This window comes from Balaenoptera ricei, chromosome 3 (genome assembly GCF_028023285.1).
Source record: "Balaenoptera ricei isolate mBalRic1 chromosome 3, mBalRic1.hap2, whole genome shotgun sequence".
Lineage (NCBI taxonomy): Eukaryota > Metazoa > Chordata > Mammalia > Artiodactyla > Balaenopteridae > Balaenoptera > Balaenoptera ricei.
In genome coordinates, this window is record NC_082641.1 from 36,542,655 (window position 1) to 36,565,471 (window position 22,817).

Here is a 22,817-nt window from a genome sequence, read left to right on the forward strand (position 1 = left end):
TTTCAGAAATTTTCCAGCCAGAGGTGCTCGGGTGAGGGGCACTTGTAACAAACCTGCCCTTGTTTTAGGAGACAGCGCTTGAAAGAGTTTTGGTTTTTGTTTTGTTGTCTTTTTTAGATTTTTGCCTTTTCTTCTTCATCATACAACAGTTGTTTGTGGTGGGTTTTTTGTTTTTTCAGCCAGAGAAGGATGTCTGTGAGAGAAATATCTGTATCTTCCAAGATCCACACTACTTTTTTTTTTTAATTTACTTACTTATTTATTTATTTATTTTTGGCTGTGTTGGGTCTTCGTTTCTGTGTGAGGGCTTTCTCTAGTTGTGGCAAGCAGGGGCCACTCTTCATCGCAGTGCGTGGGCCTCTCACTATCGTGGCCTCTCTTGTTGCGGAGCACAGGCTCCAGACATGCAGGCTCAGTAATTGTGGCTCACGGGCCCAGCCGCTCCGCGGCATATGGGATCTTCCCAGACCAGGGCTCGAACCCGTGTCCCCTGCATTAGCAGACAGAGTCTCAACCACTGCGCCACCAGGGAAGCCCCACACTACCTTTTAAAGTATCTGTACGATTCAAGTCAAGTCAGCCAGCATTTATGTACTCCTCCTGGGTACTGGGTGCCCAGAATCCTGAAATTAATAAGATTGAGGACCTTCCCCATAGAAACCCACGTTCCGGTCAGGAGGACAAATATGTACCCAAGTAACTCAAACACCAGACAGGATTTGAAGATGTTGAAGGAAAATGTTGGTGTTCATGGGAGAAAACCAGAGGAGGAGCTAAATTCTTGCGAGGAGTATCAGAAGGAGAACAGAAGGGAAGGGAAAGGAAGGGAAGGGAAAAGAAGGAAAGGAAAGGAAAGAGAATGGAATGTAGTCTTAATTTGAATACGTAGAATTTCAACATTAGGTGACTGAAATTAAGAAAAGGAATGAAATTAATCTCTTGTAAAACAAGAATTTAAAATAATTTTTCTGCTTACCAACAAAATAAACCTGTTTTAATTCATTGATTAATTCTTCTACTCCATAAACTTGCATTGAGTACCTATGATGTGCCAGGCACTGTTTAGAGATAGAAAAGGAATAAGACATCTCTGCTCTCAGTTCCTTCATTGTCTAAACAGGTAGACAGAGATGTGCATACAAACAGTGACACCACAGAGAGGCAGATATACCTAGAGGGATGCATGAAATACTCTGAGAGCCCCGTGGGTGTAAGAGAGTAAAGGAAGACTTCACGGACAGAGTTTTAGAGGTCTGATGGTGAATGGGTCATGGAAACAGTCCATGTAGAGGGCATGTCATGTACAAAGGCAGAGAAGCATGAAGCAGCCTGGGATGTTTATGAGACCTCAGGTGTTTTGATATGTCTCAAATATAGGGTTATAAAGGATGGAAAGTTTGGCTGGGTCTGGAAATTAAACTGACAAGAACAGATTAACAAGAGAAAAGGATACAAATTTATTTCATATACATCTTATGTGACATGGGAGCCTTCATAAGGAAATGAAAACCCAAAGAAACAGGCCTGAGTGTTTTACACTGGGTTTGATGAAGAGTGGACAGTCATGGAGGAATATGATAGGCTAAGGAGTACGAGTTGAGTGTAGTCAACTGGTAGAAACTTAGCAAAGCCTCTTTGTTAGGATTCTTCTCTATGACCCTTTGTCTTCAGAGATAAGACTGCTCCTTTCCTCCAGGTATAGGGAGAGCCCATCTCACCTGAGGGTTGTATAACATGTTTCAGGGAAGAAGGGTAAGGGGAGAAGAAAGTCGGAGTGACTCTCCTGCTTAAAATACTATGGGGCCATATTTTGGGGTAGCATGTCCTGAACCCCATCAGGGTATATGGAGGGGGCAAATGAGAGGAAGTGGGGGAGATGAGAAATGAAGCTAAGAAATAAAATCAAGAGCCAGATCTTGAAGAGCTTTCTAGACCATGCAATGGAAATTGAATTTTATCCTGTAGTCTTTTTTTAAATTTTTTTTTGCTGGGAGATTCTTTTTTATTCATTTTATCCTTAGAGAAAAGAAATTTAACTTACAAAGACCCGAAGCAACAATTTGTCAAAATAAGTAACCCATCCAGGGTTTACAGACACCAAAGGCATGAAAAGTGGATTCCAGCACAGAGCATGAGGTGACTCCCAGCTGAAGCCAAACCGAGAGGCCGGCGTCTAGGCCTCAGGGCAGCGCTAGCCCCCCAGGGTGGCGGCCACAGCAGCACCTACCCCCCTATAAGGCTCCGGGGGCAAAGGAGGCCACCTCCTCCCTCTGGCCCCAAGGGCTCAGCCCCTCCTCCTCACGGCTGTGATCTGCTTTGTGGAGAATTTACAAGATGAGGATGACCTACAGAAACCATAGGAACTGACCGTACATCCTTCCTTATATCTATCTGTGTTCAGTGTCCCACCATAGAAAGTTCGTATCCAGAGAGAGCAGGTACGCCACGTGGAAGGGGGTCTGCGCTAGGAAGACAGTCGGGAGGGCGGGGCAGGGGAGACCGGGACCTTGACCGTGACCGGCGTGGAACCCGTGATGTCAGTGGATCCAAGTGGAGGTTGGAGAGCTCCCCTCGCTGTGCTACGGCAGCTGCCCCTTCCCTCCCGGTCCTGCCGCCCGCAGGCGTGGGGCTCCCACAATCCATTCGCGGTGGCGCTGGGCTGGCAGGGGCAGCGGGGGGAGGAAGCGGGGGAGAAGCTCCCTGTCCTCGCCGCTCCAGGGCGCCCGCCCGGAGCTGAGGTCCTCCGACCTTCAGACCGTGATGGAGTACTGAGGTATATAGTTTCTCGGAAAGTTTAAGAAACGGAATCAATAACGTGCTCGTCGTGGGGCCCGACGGTGCGGGAGGACTCGGGCGGCTCCCCTACTGCCCACGTGCTGCAGCTTGGAATTGCCCTCAAACTGCTCCCATTTCTGGTCTCAGGACTTAATGAAGCTCAGGTTCTTGATGTCTCGTCGCAGAAAGAATTCAGTGAGAGACAAAGCGATAGGTAAGAAGTGGATTTATTTAGAGAGAAACACGCTCCACAGATGCAGTGTGGGCCATCTCAGAAGGTGAGAGCGGCCTCCTGCAGTCATTTTAATGAAGGATTCTAAGTGGGAAAGTAATATCTACATTTTAGAAAGAGCCTGCAGGTGGTTTCCTGGAGAATAAAGTTGAACTGGGCAAGACAGGAAGTAGAAAAGCCTGCTAAGAGGCTGTTTCAGCCAACTAGGTACCGGGTGGGATTGAGACCTTTAAAGGCCATCACCATCATCATCCCCCACATGCAATTCAAAATTTAAGCAAAGCTAACCATAAAATAAGAATAATAGAACCCAAGTTCTGATTTTTCTTATGATGATTGTTTAGATGCATTGAAAAAATTATATCAAATATCAAAATATTTTAAGACTTCTATTGCCTCTTCTCTTTGGTGCCCTGGTCCGCTGGTGCCCTAAAGCATGTGCATCACTGTGTCTTGTGGGATCCAGCCTGCCCAGTACAGGCGGTGGTCAGGATGATGGGTAAAAAGACTGGGGTGGGTTGAAGTGGGAGAGTCAACAGGACTGAGTGATGGGTGAGGGGAAGAGAGAAGCCAGGGGCGGCGCCGAGACTTCTGACTTGGATGGCAGGGTCATGCCCTGCCTTTGGATTTCTACTGCTTGTCATTGCTGACATTTGGCCGTGGCCCCTCCCAGGCAGGCACCCTTCCAGCATCTGTTCCCTCTGCAGAGTGCCTCCATCCTTTGCACTTAGTCCAGGCTCCAACGGGTATTTTAAAGTGCCCTCATCCGAGGGCCCCCAATAAATCCCTCACAGACTTTAAAATCCTCAGGACCAGATCCAGCCTCTGACATAACCACCGTTTCAGCACAGCTCTGTCATGAGACTCCTGACACAACCTTGGCTCAGATCGGAGGCCTCAGCAGGGGCCCCCATTCCTTTCACCCATCTCTCATCCTCCCCTTGTAGGTGGCTCCTCTGTGCAAAGGTAACCTGGTCCCCTTACTTACTCTGGAACTGTGGCTCAGTGACAAAAGGAGAAGATTCAGCCTGTGGAGACACAGCTTTATCCCGATGACATGCATCATGTCATCACCCACTGTCAGCCCCCAAATCTGTCTGGGAACAAAAGGCCCCAGGCAGCAGCTAAATACATCTCTGGGGTTGTTTCTGAATATTCTGAAATATCCATAACTCAATTGGGAAGAGAATTCCCCCCATGATCCTGAGACTAGAGTTCATTATGCTGTTTTCTTCAGGATTCCCAAAGCCCTAACTTTGAGAGAAACAAAAACAAATTCAGAGGGCACACCAGCTAGTATTCTCCATGAGGGCTTTAAGTCCCTCTTCGTGTTCCTCCAGGCCTGGTGTCAGATACTGGCACCATAGTGCCATGTATTGTTTTCATCACCAATATTGGAGCACCCCCTTCTGCCTGGGGGTGTATTCTACAGTCAGTTGGTAATTATGTCACCATTTCAACCACTTGACACAAAGTGCCAGATTTCATTTCTTTCCAAGTCATCCTACTTCCAAACTCACAACTCTGGAAAATCTCAGCTTTGGAATGCTGGACTAGACCATGCCAGGTGGGTAGGCCAGTTTATTGTATCAGAGATGAGTTACTTTTACATACACAGTCACCAGAGAGAGGCCACGTTCCCCAGAAATCGGTGGAGGTAAACGTATATTTTTAGTCCTTAAGCCAAGAAAATTGCTGTCATAATCATAAATAGTCCAAATAGCAACAACAACAAAAGGGCACACTGAAGTATACAGGGTGAAATGTGAAAGAGCTTCTTGAATTCTCCACCTCTGCCCCTACTTCATTTCCCTCCTCCTTGGCAACAGTTGGGTACTGCGCATCCAGAACTTTTCCTGCACTTTGTAGATATCTTTCCTTATGTGTGCATAGATCGCCACTTAAATGAAGTGACTGTTATCATGAAGCGCTCAGAGATGTGCCCATTTCACAGATCCGTACATACCCCTTATCTTTACAATGATAAATAATTCATAAAATTCAAACTAAAGTAGTACAGGGCAGGGAGGAGGGGGAGTGTGGGCTGAGAATCACAGCAGAAATCTTCTTGGTGCATAATTCAGAATCTTTCCGTGTTCAGTCTGTGATCTTTTTGCAGTTTTATACATTCAAATAATACCTGGTTTCTAGAGCTCATGCTCTGTTCGTGGGCTGCCCCATGAGATGAGATCCTTGTTATCTACTTTCACTCACCTCCTTGGGGAAATATTTTCAGCCTGAAATACCGGGTCAATTAGCAAGCACCATGGAACAGTATGTAATTCTCAGAACTGGCTCCAGAAGCCTCCTGGCTCCCTGGTGGGTGCCCCTTAAACTGCCTCGCCAACACTGTGTAATCACTTCTTCTTCAACCAGCCTCAAAGTGTTCCCGCTCTGGGGAAGAAAGCGTCTCTAATTACATTTGCCTTTCTCTTCCTCAGTCGCCAAGGTCCTCTGTGCAGACGCCTGTGCTCAGCAGTTCCTGGAGCAGCAAAGGCGCAGCCAGACAGGAGGGCCCTTCCTCTCCTTTTAGAGAGCAGTGAATTTTGCTTTTCCAAGCCAGGTAGGCCTGCGTGATCTTTGACTTCATGACTCATGTTCTTTAACGGATTTACATTATTATTTACTATGTTACTCCCTTCACATGGAAGGCCAGTTTGGTATTAATGTATTTTCTCTTCATGTAAAATCCAGAATGACTGCTTACACCTACATGATTTATGAATTTCCTGCCTCCCTAGAGGATATTCTATTTCTCATCAAGATGAATATTTATTTGATTAAAAAAAACAACTAATCTTTGATCCTGGTATACCTACGGGTATCGACCTATAAAGACATGTAAATACCCTTTATTACCATTTTCTTTCCCGAGAGCATTTAAAAATGTGGAGATGCTGTATTTTCTATGGGCTAAAGTGCTGTTTACTGAAGACCTCAGGAATGGTTTTCTGTGAAGTGAGTTGAGGGAATGTCCTTTATGGAAACCGGGTGGGGGGTTTTTCCCTGTGTTTGCTCCTGGCTGGTTTGAGGACAGCCTCCTATGAATTTTATTTTATTTTATTGAAGTTTATTTTATTTTTTTTATACAGCAGGTTCTTATTAGTTATCTATTTTATACATATTAGTGTATACATATCAATCCCAATCTCCCAGTTCATCCCATCACCACCCCCCCGCTTCCCCCCCTTGGTGTCCATACTCTTATGAATTTTAAATTGTTCATGACAACAGAAGAAGAAAAAGCTACAGCAGCTGAGACGTCAGATATAGTAGCCATGGAGATAAAAGCGCTGCTTTTTTCCCTCTGGGATGCAAAATTTGTGTTTAAATGTGAATGACATCTTGAGATCAATGCATTTGGTACAGTTCAGTAGTACAATAAAGACTGGTGTCAGAGATTGGGTAGAAAGATAAGGAAGTGTTCACTTAATGAATGAAGGCTTTTTGGAAGAGGTGGGCCAAAGACAAAGTATTTTGGGAACTAGGGACAAGTCATGTAATCTCTCTGGCCCTTGTCTCCTAAGCCCTAAAGTGAAGGGGTGGGAGGGGAGGAGCACTGAAGTGTCCTCAGTTTCTAACATTCTGTAATTCTTTGTTCTAGCCATTTTGGACAGTGTAGGCAAAGAACAGCAGGCAAGATCTAAATAAAAGTCTGAAAGGGGAGCTAGCTGTTAAGAATGCAAGCTGGAGGGACTTCTAGCCATTTTGGACAGTGTAGGCAAATAACAGCAGGCAAGATCTAAATAAAAGTCTGAAAGGGGAGATAGCTGTTAAGAATGCAAGCCGGAGGGACTTCCCTGGTGGTCCAGTAGTTAAGACTCTGCACTCTTCCACTGCAGGGGGTGCAGGTTCAATCCCAGGTCCGGGAACTAAGGTCCCACATGCTGTGTGGCACAGCCAAAAAACAAAAAGTGAGCTGGGATGGAAGATGTGTGCAGAAATGTGAATGGCAGAAAGGGAGCATGAATGGTCTGGAATCAGAAGGTTGTATTTAATCCAAAATATGGTCAAGGTAGTAGGAAAAAGATTTGAAGGCAGCTGGCTGGGTAGTTTGCATTAAGTGAATATTTTCTAGTGTAACATTTTAATTCCCTTAATTGTTTCAAATGTATTTTTTTTTTTTTTAATTTTTTTATTGTTTATTTTTGGCTGTGTTGGGTCTTCGTTTCTGTGCGAGGGCTTTCTCTACTTGCGGCAGGCGGGGGCCACTCTTCATCGCGGTGCGCGGGCCTCACTATCGCGGCCTCTCTTGTTGCGGAGCACAGGCTCCAGACGCGCAGGCTCAGTAATTGTGGCTCACGGGCCCAGTTGCTCCGCGGCATGTGGGATCTTCCCAGACCAGGGCTCGAACCCGTGTGCCCTGCATTGGCAGGCAGATTCTCAACCACTGCGCCACCAGGGAAGCCCTGTTTCAAATGTATTTTAACAGCTTTATTAAGATGTAACTCAAATACCATACAATTGACTCATTTAAAGTACACAGTTCAATGACTTTTAGTATATTCACAGAGCTGTGCATATTTACATCACCACAATCAATTTTAGAATATTTTCATTACCCTAAAAAGAAATGTTGCTCTGCTTAGCCAGTATTCCCAACTCCTCCCTCTAAACCCTAACCAACCACTAATCTACTTTCTGTTGCTATAGATTTGCCTATTCTGAACACTTCACGTAAATGGGATCATACAATATACGGTCCTTTATGACTGCTTCTTTCACCTGGCAGAATGTTTTCAAGGTTTGTCCTTGCTGTACATATGTCAGTACTTCATTTCTTTTTACTGATGAATAATATCTACTGTATAGATATACCGCATTTTATTTATCCATTCATCAGTTGATGGATATTTGGGTTGTTTCTACTTTTTAGCTATTATGAATTATGCTGCTATTAACATTTGTATATAAGTTTTTGTGTGGACATGTTTTCATTTCTCTAAGGTATATACCTAGGAGAGGAATTGCTAGTTTATGAGATAACTATATTCAATTGTTTTAAAAACTGACAGATTGTTTTTCAAGGGGGTGCACCATTTCACATTCCCACCAGCAGTGTATGAAGTTTCCAGTTCCTCCACATCCTCTCTAACACTTGTTATTACCTGTCTTTTTTATTCTAGCCATCCTAGTGGGTGTGAAGTGGTATCTCATTGTGGTTTTGCGTTCCCTGATGGCTCATGACGTTGAGCATCTTTATACGTTTTTACTGGCCGTCTGTATATCTTCTTTGGAGAAATGTCTATTTAGATCCTTTGCCCATTTTTAATTGGGTTGTCTTTTTATTTGAGTTATTTTTTGTGTTATCTTTTTATTTTTAATTGAGTTATTTTATTTATAGATTCTCGATACAAATCCTAACACTAGACCACCAGGGAACTCCCAGAACCTAGTTTAAATTTATACTAACTCAATTTTAGTGAAATCAAGAAACTTTACTCCTTTATAGCTCCATTCCCCCCTCCTCTTTGTTGTACTATTATTGTTATAACTATTGTATCTTTTTTTAAAAATTATTTATTTATTTATTTATGGCTGTGTTGGGTCTTCGTCTCTGTGCAAGGGCCCTCTATAGTTGCGGCAAGTGGGGGCCACTCTTCATCGCGGTGCGTGGGCCTCTCACTGTCGCGGCCTCTCTTGTTGTGGAGCACAGGCTCCAGACGCACAGGCTCAGCAATTGTGGCTCACGGGCCTAGCCGCTCCGTGGCATGTGGGATCTTCCCGGACCAGGGCTCGAACCCGTGTCCCCTGCATTGGCAGGCAGATTCTCAACCACTGCGCCACCAGGGAAGCCCTAACTATTGTATCTTTATATGTTAAAAATAAAACAACATATTGTTATAATTATTCATTTATATGATTTAATGTCTTTTTTTTTTAAAGAAATTCACGTTCTTTTATTTATTTATTTATGACTGTGTTGAGTCTTCGTTTCTGTGCGAGGGCTTTCTCTAGTTGCGGCAAGTGGGGACCACTCTTCATCGCGGTGCGCGGGCCTCTCACCATCGCGGCCTCTCTTGTTGCGGAGCACAGGCTCCAGACGCGCAGGCTCAGTAATTGTGGCTCAGGGGCCCAGTTGCTCCGTGGCATGTGGGATCTTCCCAGACCAGGGCTCGAACCCGTGTCCCCTGCATTGGCAGGCAGATTCTCAACCACTGCGCCACCAGGGAAGCCCGATTTAATGTCTTTTAAAGAAGCTGAGAGAAGAAAGGATAGCAAGTGTAGATAGACTTGAGGATTATTACAAACCCCTTGAGTGAAGAAATCCTCTCTACTTTCCTTCATTATCATATCCCCTGCACCTAGAACAGTGTTTGTCACGTAGTAGATGCTCATTTAATATATAAATGAATGAATAATGATCTCCATACAGACAATTAATGAAATCCCAGAGAGGGAGAGTCCCAATAAGATGTAGAGATGAGTAACGAAGAGATTAAGATTAAGAGAATAAGGTTGCATGAGTTGTGTGTATTGGGGGAGAGGTAATAATCATAGTGAGAAGAAGTGAGAGTGTCTTTCTCATTCAGTGCCATATGTATCTGAGGCTAACATGGTGTTGGCATATAGCAGTTGCTCAATAAATGTTGAATGAATGAATGATGCATCCTATGGCTGGTGCAGATCTTGGAGGATGAGGCAAGAGAGTTTCAGTCTTAGAAGTCCCTGTGTTGGGACTTCCCTGGTGGTCCAGTGGTTAAGACTCTGTGTTCCCAATGCAGGGGGCCCGGGTTCGATCCCTGGTCAAGGAACTAGATCCTGTTTGCCGCAACTAAGATCTCACCTGCTGCACCTAAGACCTGGCACAGCCAAATAAATAAATAAATAAAATTTTTTTTTTAAAAAAAGAAGAAGTCCCTGTGTTCCCCAAGTGAATACAATCTCTGTCTCTTCTCAGTGCCTCTGGCTCTAAAGTGGTGCTTTTCCTGGGGTCTCACCTTGTGTCCCACGTCCCCACTGGATTGCCTGGACCACCTGCTCCCTTTGTGGGTCCTAAGCAGGATGTCCAATTACTGAAGGATGAGAAGTGCAAGCCTATTGGTTAAGACTGAGCAGAGGGAAGACAGAATAAATTTATCATTAACCAAGCTGGTAGGGTGGTTTGAAGGAGAAGAAGAAAATTATTAGTGATTGGCAGAGGCAACTGAGAGAAAACCTGTGATCTTCTACATTTATATGCTCATTCATTCACCCACAACAGTTATTGAAAGCTTGCATAGAACAAAGTGTTCAGCTTTCCTTATGCCAAATATTAAATCCTAGACATAAAAAATTACTGTATTGTAAAAACATTCTGGAAATAACTATATAGCCCGCTGTGGTGGTGAAGATGAGCCCTGAGACTGGAGCCTCCCTGCCTGGGCTTGAATCCTGGATGGGTGGAGTCGCCTGACCTCCCTTTTTGTAAAATCGAGAATTCATGTAAGGATTAAATGGTTAATACACATAAAGCACCTAGAATAGTGCCCACCCCATCGTATATATTATAATATGTAAGAGCTAGCTATTATTATTGGTGTAATAATTGCTATTAAACAAAGACTAGAATAGTTGAGATTATCAGTAAATTTCAATAAAATTTTAGACTTCCCATTTTCCATACTACATATCTATCTAGGCTTCTCCTTAGTAGCAGCCAATTATGTATATATGTATTTATTTATTTTACAGCTTGAGCAAATGAGAAGCAACAACTCTCTTCTTACATATATTTATTTCATTTTGTTATGTGGTTACTGTGGTAAAGAGCTGTTTTCTACCTTTGAAAAACCAGCTTTACTCCAGAGGTTACCAGAACAGAGAGGAGCCCCATGGATGGATAATTCAGAGGGCAGGAAAGCGGTTGCTTTTCTTTCAAATTAGGTTGATCTGAATGAATTCCTGCCTGAGATTTCAAAGCTATGGCAGATCAATGGACTCAGGAATCAAAGACATCAAAGGTGATGTTTCTAATGTAAATGTATGAGCCATTCAAAACACTAATTAATGACTGTTCCTAGCTGGTTGTATCATGTAAAAGAGCAGTGTCATGAAAGATTCTTTTTTAAGGTTTAAAAAAAAATCTTTAGATTAGAAAGATACAGTAGAATGGTTGGATGTTTATTTCCATCACTGAATGCAAGAACCACCCCTTCCCCCTACTCCCCTATTCCCCATAAGTGTTCCATAACCCACTTGCATTGCTTGGACCCTTAAAGTTCACTTGTACAATTAAGATTTGTCTTACTGTAGAACTGCAGGGTCCCTTCCAGTCAATTTTCTCAGTTGAAGCGTAGAACGCGCTTCAAACACCGAACATTGGTACCCAATGTGCTTATCTCAGCAGCAGATCGCTTATTTTAAGTCATGCACGCACAGTGATTGTCCAGGTCGTTGGAGCCTTAGTAAACTCATCATGTGGAGAGGGGGTTTTTGGCACATAATAGGTGTTTAATAAATGTTTGTTAAATGAATGAATGTTGGTGGTGATGGTGAGCTGAAAATACCTTTATCATAAATAGGAGTCTTATCTAGATTTTTCACCCTGAATGATCCCAGACAAGCCATTTAACCGGATCATTTCATGCCTTGGTTTCCATGTCTTTAAAAGAAAGTATTGATATAATTAGTGGTTTTAGGAGTAGACTAGAGCTTTGTTAATTCAAAATAATTACACTGAAGACTTCTACTGCCGAACTCACCTGGTTACAGCAAGGAGCAGGGAAGCAATCTAAACATCAGGTTATACATTTGTCAACACAGTCTTACACTGGTCATCAGGAAAGTGAGCACTCGCTCTTATTTGGCCTGAGGTGCCTTCCAGGGAGGGATGCTATCAGGTAAAACAAATAACACAGCGGATATGCAGCTACACAATTATTTATCCTCATTAACCATCCAAAGTAAGAGGAAGAAATAACACATTTAAGTAAAATGATCACATTATATATCACCCAAACAATGACACTTTTGAGAATAAAAAAAGGAGGTAATATTAATCACATTGGGAAACGCATGGACAGCATTAGGCAAACCAGAATGTACAGTCAACCTGGGTCTGTGCCATGTCCAGAAGCAGTCTCAAGTGTGCAGGATCAGTTTTGCCCTTTTTTACCTAACTAAAAATTTTCCCTTCCTGACCTCACCGTTTGCCTGTGATAGAACTCTCAATCCTCTTAAGATCTACGGTAGATCACTTGTAGCTTCACCTTTATTTGCTAGTTACAGCATCTGTGTTTCTCATTCATTATAAAATCATTAGCATTAACTAGGCAACTAAGAATGAGGCATATGCCTTCTGCTCCATTTGGTGAAATTCTTCCTGTGTTTTTAGCTAATTTCCTTATGTGAGTGTTCTACTGTTACTCACACCTTATTTTGTCTGATTTTCTACAGGTCCTGGTGCCCTGTACACATTCTCCTAAATTTGCTGACGACACGTTTCAGTTCTACTAGTGAATCTTGATAACTTTTCTTCCTCCTATAAGATAGATTTCCCCTCTAACTAGCACTGCCCACTCAATAGTCGTAGGATATTGACACCTCAGCTGGCTGTACCCGCTAGAATATCCATGTATTCTAGTGGAAAAGAGCCAGGTCTTTTATACATTTGCTCAACAAATATTTAATTGAGCTCTTATTTGTGCCAAATACTGTTTAGAGTCCTGGATATATAATCTAGTCTGTGATCTGTCTGTTGGTTTTCTTAATGGTATCTTTTGATACCCGTAAATTTTAAATGCTGATGAAGTCAAACTTACCAAATTTTTTTTCCCTCTTACTGTTTGTGCTTTTTGTATCCAGTCCAAAAAACTTGCCCTACTTCAAAGTCCTGGAGATATACTTCTAGAAGCTTTATGGTGTTAGGTTTTATGTTTAAGTCAATGACATATCTCAGATTAATTTCTGTGCATGGTGTGGGATAAAGGTCAAGGTTCAACTTTTATTTACACAGACATCCAGTAGATCCAGCACCATGTGTTAAAAAAGACTTGCCTTTCCCCACTGAATTGGCTTGGCGCCTTGGTGGAAAATCAGTTGACCGTATATATGGGTCAATTCCTGGACTCTCTTTTGATTTTTTGGTCTATCCTTACACACTGTCTCAATTACTGTAGCTCTTATGAATATAGTCCATATAAGTCAAATATGATCACTACCCTGAAGGAGCTTACAATCTGATTTATGAGAGAGACAGTCAACATAGAAGTCATAACAGTACAAAGAGGTGGAGAAAATCACTGTGCTAGACACAGATGTTGGAAGTACAAAAGAGAACTCCACCTGGTTTAGGTGTGTAGGTACACAAGCTACCTGAAAGAGGTAACACCTAAAATGATCCTTAAGGGATCAGTAGGAATATGCAGAGGAGTAGGCCTGGTGCCCTCCAGTAAGAGTGAGGAGACCAGTGTGGCTGGGTGGAGTGAGTGAGGTGGAGATTGGAAGAGGTGACATCAAAGAAGAAGGGGACCACACTGGGCAGAGCCTTGAAGGCCATTTTAAGGGTCTTAGCTTTTACTCTGAGTGAGAAGAGAAGCCATCCAAGGGTTTTGAGTAGAGAAGTGACACGATCTGACGTCTTTTAGAAGGATCTTCCTGGATGCTCTGTCTGAAACAGACGATGTCTGAGCTGGTCTCAGAGCTTCTATCTTACCTGGCTGGTGGGTGCCAGATAAAACAGAAGCTCTGAGACCAGCTGCAGAGACTGTAACTAAAATCCAATCAAAAACTGATGGTGGCTTGGACTCAATGGTAATACTGGGATGACTGTGGTTTGGGTAATAATGGGATAAAGGGATTGTGTTCTGGATATATTTTGAAAATAGAGCCAATGAGATCTGCTGACAGATTGAACATGAGATGTAAGATAAAAAGAGGAGTCCAGGTTTTCGGCTTCAGCTAGAAGGATGTGTTGCCAGTCATCAATATGTGAGAGCAAGTCTGGAGAAGAAAATCAGAAGCTTGGTTTTCCTACTTTAGAGTAAATATGAGAGATTACTACCCAAAGTACAAGCAGTTTCCCCTACAGAGAAACCAGGTGGAGATAAAGTCATCATGTGAGTCGTCAAGCCCAGTGTGTGCAGCACTGGCCTAGGTGATGGGGAATCTAGGGGAATGGACGTGACCCCTGCACGTGGACCCTGCTCCTGAGGAGAGCTGCGAGGAGGCTTGATTCACACCAATGAAATGGAAGAAATGTGAAGTCAAGGACCAGATTGTGGATACAGATCTCAGGTGCCACAGGACAGTAGCGGTGTGGTCAGGAGTACTTAAAGTATGCTTCTAGAAGGAAATGGGAAAGGAGCCATCTTCGCAGGTTGGGGAAAACTTAGAGAGGAAAAGGCAAAACTGTGGTACTAAGCAGGAACCACTAGAGACACAGATATTCTAGGCCTGGCTGGAAGGGTTGTCAGAAGGATTTTAAAAATTTGGTTCCTGGCACATAGTAAGCACTTGAGAAAGGATAGCTAGTAGTAGGTGTTATATGGGGGGAATAATGGAGATAAAATTGTGAGTCAAACTGTCCTGAGTTCAACCCCACCCCCATGTCAACACCTACTCCTTTGATGCCCTTTGCCCTTTCTCCTTTCCTAGGTTGTCTTCTTATACCTCTATTAGAAACCTTCAAATCTGGCTTTCTAAATTGTTTGTGAGGGGAAAAGGGAATTCGACTATCCTATTTCAGCAGGTCCATGCAGGCTTATGGGTTTTTAATCATCTCACTTGTGTGAAGACTACAAAGGTCCAGAAGGGGGCAATGTGACTCTTGGACTTCAGGCGGGCTTTTTTTTTCCTACAAATGCTTTGGAATTCATCCCCTTGTCCCCTGCCACCAGCACCCCTCACTTACCTCCACTGCTGGATAACTATTTAAGAATCCTCAGATGTGTTTCTTGTAGCGTGTAAAGGGATCACTTATGATGGATGGGAGGATCTTAGTAAAGGTTTCAAATTTTACTTGAAATTTGAATTTTTTATGATGAATTTTTTATGACGGTGAAAGTAAGAGCTTTTATTCTGAAATGCTGTTCTCCTCCATGACCGTAGCACTCCAGCCCTCCTGCCATGATAGACTTTCTTGAGTTCTGCTCAAACAGAAAAAAATGTTTTTTCTAACACCCCCTATGGCCATCATTCAAACGTTGTTCCTGCTTCTTAGTGAACATACTACATTAGAGTTGAAGAAAGTTATAAGGCAGCAAAAGAGCAGTGTCTGCTTTGACTTGCAAATATTTTTAATCCCTTAAAAATAAACCACGAGCTGCAAATAGGCATGAGTGTTCCTGTACTGTGTTTCCTAAATTAGTTATTCCTGAGGAGATGTAGAATACATTTTGTTTTTCTGCTCAGGGCCACCTGCTTGTGATTCAACCCATGGGTTCATTCTGCACCTTAATGCCATTCCTTATTTGTATGGAGGCAACCACGCTCCCTCAGAAGAGCTGGGAAGATCTGTGTTTTGGAAATGAATTATAACTGAGATTCATATCTTTATGGGGAAGGGCCTGAGTTTCTGCCATGCTGCTTCTGGAACTTGACCCCATTCTCTTCCTCACATGTTTGAAATTCCTGGTTTCACATGTTGTAAGGTTAACTTAAATATACAATCTCCACGCTCTTGGAGCTAACAGTCAAGACATTAAGGGCAACTTTCTTAATTTCAGTTGGCCTTAGTTTTGTTTTTCGTTTTAATCTGTGAAAAGGAAGTGACGGTACCTTACCTCACAGGGTTGTCATGTCATTCATCCATTCATTCACTTATTCATCCATTTCACTGTTGTTGTAAAATACCTAGCATTATAAAATTACAAATATTATATTTTTTGAACTAGTAGATTTTAACAAATTTTAAAATTGCATTATAGAAAAATTTAATACAGATACAAAAATGGTGTGAAGAACGTTATAAACCTCCATGTGCTCGTCACCCAGCTTCAAAAATGATCAATTCATGGGTCAGTCTTGTTTCATTTAAATTCCCATCATTTTCTCCACTCATTATTTTGGAACAAATTCCAGACATATTATTTTATCTAACAATCATTTTTAAAGATTAATGTTTATCCTATTAAAAACCTAATTAGGGCTTCCCTGGTGGCACAGTGGTGAGAATCCGCCTGCCAATGCAGGGGACACGGGTTCGAGCCCTGGTCTGGGAAGATCCCACATGCCACAGAGCAACTAGGCCCGTGAGCCACAATTGCTGAGCCTGCGCATCTGGAGCCTGTGCTCCGCAACAAGAGAAGCCACCTCAATGAGAAGCCCGTGCACCGCAAAGAAGAGTAGCCCCCTGCTCACCGCAACTAGAGAAAGCCCACGCGCAGCAACGAAAAAACCAACGCAGCCAAAAAATGAAGAAAGAAAGAAATTTATTAGAAAAAAAAGAAGAATGAATTCGATGGTCAAATAAACTTGGAGAACACTGAATTAAACAAACAAACAAACAAACAAAAAACAGATTTTATTTGTGTGTGTGTTTTAAACACCAGAAGATCATGAGGTACTAATACGAATATCTAAGAAGGGTGTAATATGCACCATTCCCAGATGTAGTCGACCATGGACCTATGGACTGCCATCCCCTATTTTTCTGATGATGTTCCTATAAAACCTAGAGCAGAATTGGCAAATTAGCAACCTGACGGCCAAATCTGGCCTGAAGGTTCAGTTTCACTAGGCCACACAGTGTTTTTAAAATATTTAAGCCACCATTTAAAAATTGAGAGTGTTGACCAAAAATTTATTGATTTCCAGTTGCCTTTAAAGAATTAAAAGGCTTGGAAAAAGTAAGCCTGCCTTCCAGCATGGCTACCCAGGCTGTTCGTGAGCCTGGGCTGCCTCGTCGTGCTGGGCATGGGGGCTCCCCTAAGCCCCATTGAACACCTGGATGGCCCTCCTGGGCATTTGCGTCTGTGACCTTGACAGTCAAGAGAACCTCAAGTGAGGTAGAGCTCAGTGTGGGAAGAGCTGATGTAAGCCCATCAGCCTGGGTGGACTGGCCATGGATGTGAGTGTAAGCAGAATGGGGAGACCCCAGCCTCTTGGCTGGGAAGGTAACTTGTGAGATCAAGTGGGGCAAGAGAGCGTGTCAGGAGCCACGCTGCTGTTCATCACTAGGGCAGAACCAGTTCACATTCATTTGCCATTTGCTTCAAAGTTTCCCAACTGCCACCGCCCCCAACTCCCCTCCCATGGGGATCTTGACAAATATGCTGAGGAATAAAAAGCTAGGGCCAAAAGCTAATATGGTGCAAATAACTTTTAAATGTTAAAATAGATCTTCAAATGAAGCATGTTTGCTAATGATCTCCCCCGAGGGCCCACCATGTCTGAGGAGGATTACGTGGGCTTAGGCTGTCCTCGCATTCTGTTGTCACACATAGAGAAAACCCAGCTATTTTCTAAGCAAACCAGTGCCTGGCCTTGCCAACCAAGGAAGAGGTTGTCTGAGAGCCTTGCCCAGAAGTTTTGTAATTTAAACTCAGACAAAGAGAACAAAGACGAAATGGTTTTCTTTGATATTATTTTCACAGTGGGTTGCAAGTCAAGAAAATAAATTACCAAGTAAGCTCCGTTTTCTTTAATCTTATTTAATGCATTGCTATGCAGCCACAGTAAGCTAATAATTAAGGACCATTCTGCCTCCTCAGAGGCTTTGATCTATAATGACACGACTCTATATTTTTGGCTGGTTGGGTTTCTAAGCTCTCATTAATGTCCATAAAAATTGGTCAAAATCAAAAGGGCAGAGAATAAAATGACAGCAAACCATGCTTGCATCTAAGAAAAGGGAAGATTTCGTCTGCAATTAGGTATGTCATAATTTCCATTATTTGCTTATTTTCAACATGATATAGCTTGATATTTTAGGACACTGCTAGAAAGCAGTCCAAATATAAACTATTTATAGCAATTCCACAACCTGTAATCAGGATTTCTGTTTCCAGACATCTAAGAAAAGTCTTTAGGAAAAAAAATCCTGCAAAATAAAAATGAATATTCACAGCCAAACAAGATTTATCTTTCTAGTTTGATTTTTTTACTTTTTTATTCTATTGGAATATGTGAGAATCTGGAGTTTTTCCTCACTCATTACTAATTTTGAAATTTCTGAGATTTGTTGGCAATTCAAGTACAGTAGAAACCGTATGTCTTTGTTTATTGGGAGCACAATAGTGTGAGTCTGGGAATTCTAATAATTAGATGTTGGACTTCATGAATTGATTACCCGCTTTTCTTGTCTTTTTTTCTCTATTGTTCATCTCTTATAGATTTTTTTAAACAACTCTTCAATTGAATTCCTTAATTTAAATTTCTAATAGAGCTCTTTCTTGTTCTCTGAGGGTTTTTGTTTTGTTTTGGTTTGGTTTTAGAATTTTGTTATTTGGTTTGGGTTTAGAATTTCTTATTTTATGGATGCAGTATTTTGTCTTTTGTCTTCTGCTTCCTGCAATGCTTTCTATTTCCTTCAAGTTCCTTTCATTCACTACTGTTTTGGTTGGGTATGCTTTCTTTCTTTTTTTTTTATCATCTTTATTGGAGTATAATTGCTTTACAATGGTGTGTTAGTTTCTGGTGTATAACAAAGTGAATCAGCTATACATATACATATATCCCCATATCGCCTCCCTCCTGCGTCTCCCTCCCACCCTCCCTGTAGGTGGTCACAAAGCACTGAGCTGATCTCCCTGTGCTATGTGGCTGCTTCCCACTAGCTATCTACTTTACATTTGGTAGTGTATATATGTCCATGCCACTCCCTCACTTCGTCCCAGCTTACCCGTGTCCTCAAGTCCATTCTCTACATCTGCGTCTTTATTCCTGTCCTGCCCCTATGTTCTTCAGAACCTTTTTTTTTTTTTTTAGATTCCATATATATGTGTTAACATACAGTATTTGTTTTTCTCTTTCTGACTTACTTCACTCTGTATGACACACTCTAGGTCCATCCACCTCACTTCAAATAACTCAATTTCGTTTCTTTTTATGGCTGAGTAATATTCCATTGTATATATGTGCCACATCTTCTTTATCCATTCATCTGTCGATGGACACTTAGGTTGCTTCCATGTCCTGGCTATTGTAAATAGAACTGCAGTGAACACTGTGGTACATGACTCTTTTTGAATTATGGTTTTCTCAGGGTATATGCCCAGTAGTGGGATTGCTGGGTCGTATGGTAGTTCTATTTTTAGTTTTTCGAGGACCCTCCATACTGTTCTCCATAGTGGCTGTATCAATTTACATTCCCACCAACAGTGCAAGAGGGTTCCCTTCTCTCCACACCCTCTCCAGCATTTATTGTTTGTAGATTTTTTGATGATGGCCATTCTGACTGGTGCGAGGTGATACCTCATTGTAGTTTTGATTTACATTTCTCTAATGATTAGTGATGTTGAGCATCCTTTCATGTGTGTGTTGGCAATCTGTATATCTTCTTTGGAGAAATGTCTATTTAGGTCTTCTGCACATTTCTGGATTGGGTTGTTTCATTTTTTGATATTGAGCTGCATGAGCTGCTTGTATATATTGGACATTAATCCTTTGTCAGTTACTTTGTTTGCAAATATTTTCTCCCATTCTGAGGGTTGTCTTTTCGTTTTGTTTATGGTTTCCTTTGCTGTGCAAAAGCTTTTAAATTTCATTAGGTCTCATTTGTTTATTTTTGTTTTTATTTCCATTTCTCTAGGAGGTGGGTCAAAAAGGATCTTGCTGTGATTTATGTCATGGAGTGTTCTGCCTATGTTTTCCTCTAAGAGTTTTACAGTATCTGGCCTTACATTTAGGTCTTTAATCCATTTTGAGTTTATTTTTGTGTATGGTGTTAGGGAGGGTTCTAATTTCATTCTTTTACATGTCGCTGTCCAGTTTTCCCAGCACCACTTATTGAAGGGGCTGTCTTTTCTCCATTGTATATTCTTGCCTCCTTTATCAAAGATAAGGTGACCATGTGTGTGGGTTTATCTTTGGGCTTTCTATCCGTTCCATTGATCTATATTTCTGTTTTTGTGCCAGTACCATATTGTCTTGATTACTGTAGCTTTGTAGTATAGTCTGAAGTCGGGGAGCCTGATACCTCCAGCTCTGTTTTTGTTTCTCAAGATTGCTTTGGCTATTCGGGGTCTTTTGTGTTTCCATACAAATTATGAAATTTTTTGTTCTAGTTCTGTGAAAAATGCCATTGGTAGTTTGATAGGGATTGCATTGAATCTGTAGATTGCTTTGGGTAGTATAGTCATTTTCACAATGTTGATTCTTCCAATCCAAGAACATGATATATCTCTCCATCTGTTTGTATCATATTTAATTTCTTTAATCAGTGTCTTATACTTTTCTGCATACAGGTCTTTTGTCTCCTTAGGTAGGTTTATTCCTAGGTATTTTATTCTTTTTGTTGCAATGGTAAATGGGAGTGTTTTCTTAATTTCACTTTCAGATTTTTCACCATTAGTGTATAGGAATGCTAGAGAGTTATATGCATTAATTTTGTATCCTGCTTCTTTACCAGATTCATTGATTAGCTCTAGTAGTTTTCTGGTAGCACCTTTATGATTCTCTATGTATAGTATCATGTCATCTGCAAACAGTGACAGCTTTACTTCTTCTTTTCCAATTTGGATTCCTTTTATTTCTTTTTCTTCTCTGATTGCTGTGGCTAAAACTTCCAAAACTATGTTGAATAATAGTGGTGAGAGTGGGCAACCTTGTCTTATTCCTGATCTTAGTGGAAATGGTTTCAGTTTTTCACCATTGAGAATGATGTTGGCTGTGGATTTGTCATATATGGCCTTTATTATGTTGAGGTAAGTTCCCTCTGTGCCTACTTTCTGGAGAGTTTTTTTCATAAATGGGTGTTGAATATTGTCAAAAGCTTTTTCTGCATCTATTGAGATGATCATATGGTTTTTCTCCTTCAATTTGTTAATATCGTTTATCACATTGATTGATTTGCATATATTGAAGAATCCTTGCATTCCTGGGGTAAACCCTGCTTGATCATGGTGTGTGATCCTTTTAATGTGCTGTTGGATTCTGTTTGCTAGTATTTTGTTGAGGATTTTTGCATCTATGTTCATCAGTGATATTGGCCTGTAGTCTTCTTTTTTTGTGGCATCTTTGTCTGGTTTTGGTATCAGGGTGATGGTGGCCTTGTAGAATGAGTTTGGGAGTGTTCCTCCCTCTGCTATATTTTGGAAGAGTTTGAGAAGGGTAGGTGTTAGCTCTTCTCTAAATGTTTGATAGAATTCACCTGTGAAGCCATCTGGTCCTGGACTTTTGTTTGTTGGAAGATTTTTAATCAGAGTTTCAATTTCAGTGTTTGTTATTGGTCTGTTTATATTTTCTATTTCTTCCTGGCTCAGTCTCGGAAGGTTGTACTTTTCTAAGAATTTGTCCATTTCTTCCAGGTTGTCCATTTTATTGGCATATAGTTGCTTGTAGTAATCTCTCATGATCCTTTGTATTTCTGCAGTGTCAGTTGTTACTTCTCCTTTTTCATTTCTAATTCTATTGATTTGAGTCTCCTCCCTTTTATCTTGATGACTCTGGCTAATGGTTTATCAATTTTGTTTATCTTCTCAAAGAACCAGCTTTTACTTTTATTGATCTTTGCTATTGTTTCCTTCATTTCTTTTTCATTTATTTCTGATCTGATCTTTATGATTTCTTTCCTTCTGCTAACTTTGGGGGTTTTTTGTTCTTTCTCTAATTGCTTTAGGTATAAGCTTAGGTTGTTTATTTGAGCTGTTTCTTGTTTCTTGAGGTAAGGTTGTATTACTATAAACTTCCCTCTTAGAACTCCTTTTGCTGCATCCCATAGGTTTTGGGTTATCGTGTTTTCATTGTCATTTGTTTCTAGGTATTTTTTGATTTCCTCTTTGATTTCTTCAGTGATCTCTTTGTATTTAGTAGTGTATTGTTTAGCCTCCATGTGTTTGTATTTTTTACAGATTTTTTTCCTGTAATTGATATCTAGTCTCATGGCGTAGTGGTCAGAAAAGATACTTGATACAATTTCAATTTTCTTAAATTTACCAAGGCTTGATTTGTGACCCAAGATATGATCTATCCTGGAGAATGTTCTCTGAGCACTTGAGAAGAAAGTGTAATCTGCTGTTGTTGGATGGTATGTCCTATAAATATCAATTAAGTCCATCTTCTTTAATGTATCATTTAAAGATTGTGTTTCCTTATTTATTTTCATTTTGGATGATCTGTCCATTGGTGAAAGTGGGGTGTTAAACTGCCCTACTATGATTGTGTTACTGTCGATTTCCCCTTTTATGGCTGTTAGCATTTGCCTTATGTACTGAGGTGCCCCTAGCTTGGATGCATAAATATTTACAATTGTTATATCTTCCTCTTGGATTTATCCCTTGATCATTATGTAGTGTCCTTCTTTGTCTCTTGTAATAGTCTTTATTTTAAAGTCTATTTTGTCTGATATGAGAATTGCTACTCCAGCTTTCTTTTGATTCCCATTTGCATGGAATATCTTTTTCCATCCCCTCACTTTCAGTCTATATGTGTCCCTAGGTCTGAAGTGGGTCTCTTGTAGACAGCATATATATGGGTCTTGTTTTTGTATCCATTCAGCCAGTCTATGTCTTTTAGTTGGAGCATTTAATCCATTTACATTTAAGGTAGTTATCGATATGTATGTTCCTATTACCATTTTCTTAATTGTTTTGGGTTTGTTATTGTAAGTCTTTTCCTTCTCTTGTGTTTCCCACTTAGAGAAGTTCCTTTAGCATTTGTTGTAGAGCTGGTTTGGTGGTGCTGAATTCTCTTAGCTGTTGCTTGTCTGTAAAGGTTTTAATTTCTCTGT

At 41.2% G+C, this 22,817-nt stretch overlaps 1 protein-coding gene across 5 annotated transcripts in view; it reads left to right on the forward strand.

The window, feature by feature from the left end:
* Positions 1-22,817, forward strand: part of NIM1K (NIM1 serine/threonine protein kinase) — a 69,870-nt gene that overhangs the window by 20,488 nt on the left and 26,565 nt on the right. For 2 of the 5 annotated variants that reach the window (XM_059916332.1, XM_059916331.1), the window contains exon 2: positions 5,449-5,570. The exons of the other annotated variants lie outside the window; for them this stretch is intronic. The gene's annotated coding sequence lies outside the window, so the exon portion shown is untranslated. The remainder of the gene's footprint in view (positions 1-5,448; positions 5,571-22,817) is intronic. 5 annotated transcript variants of the gene reach the window in all.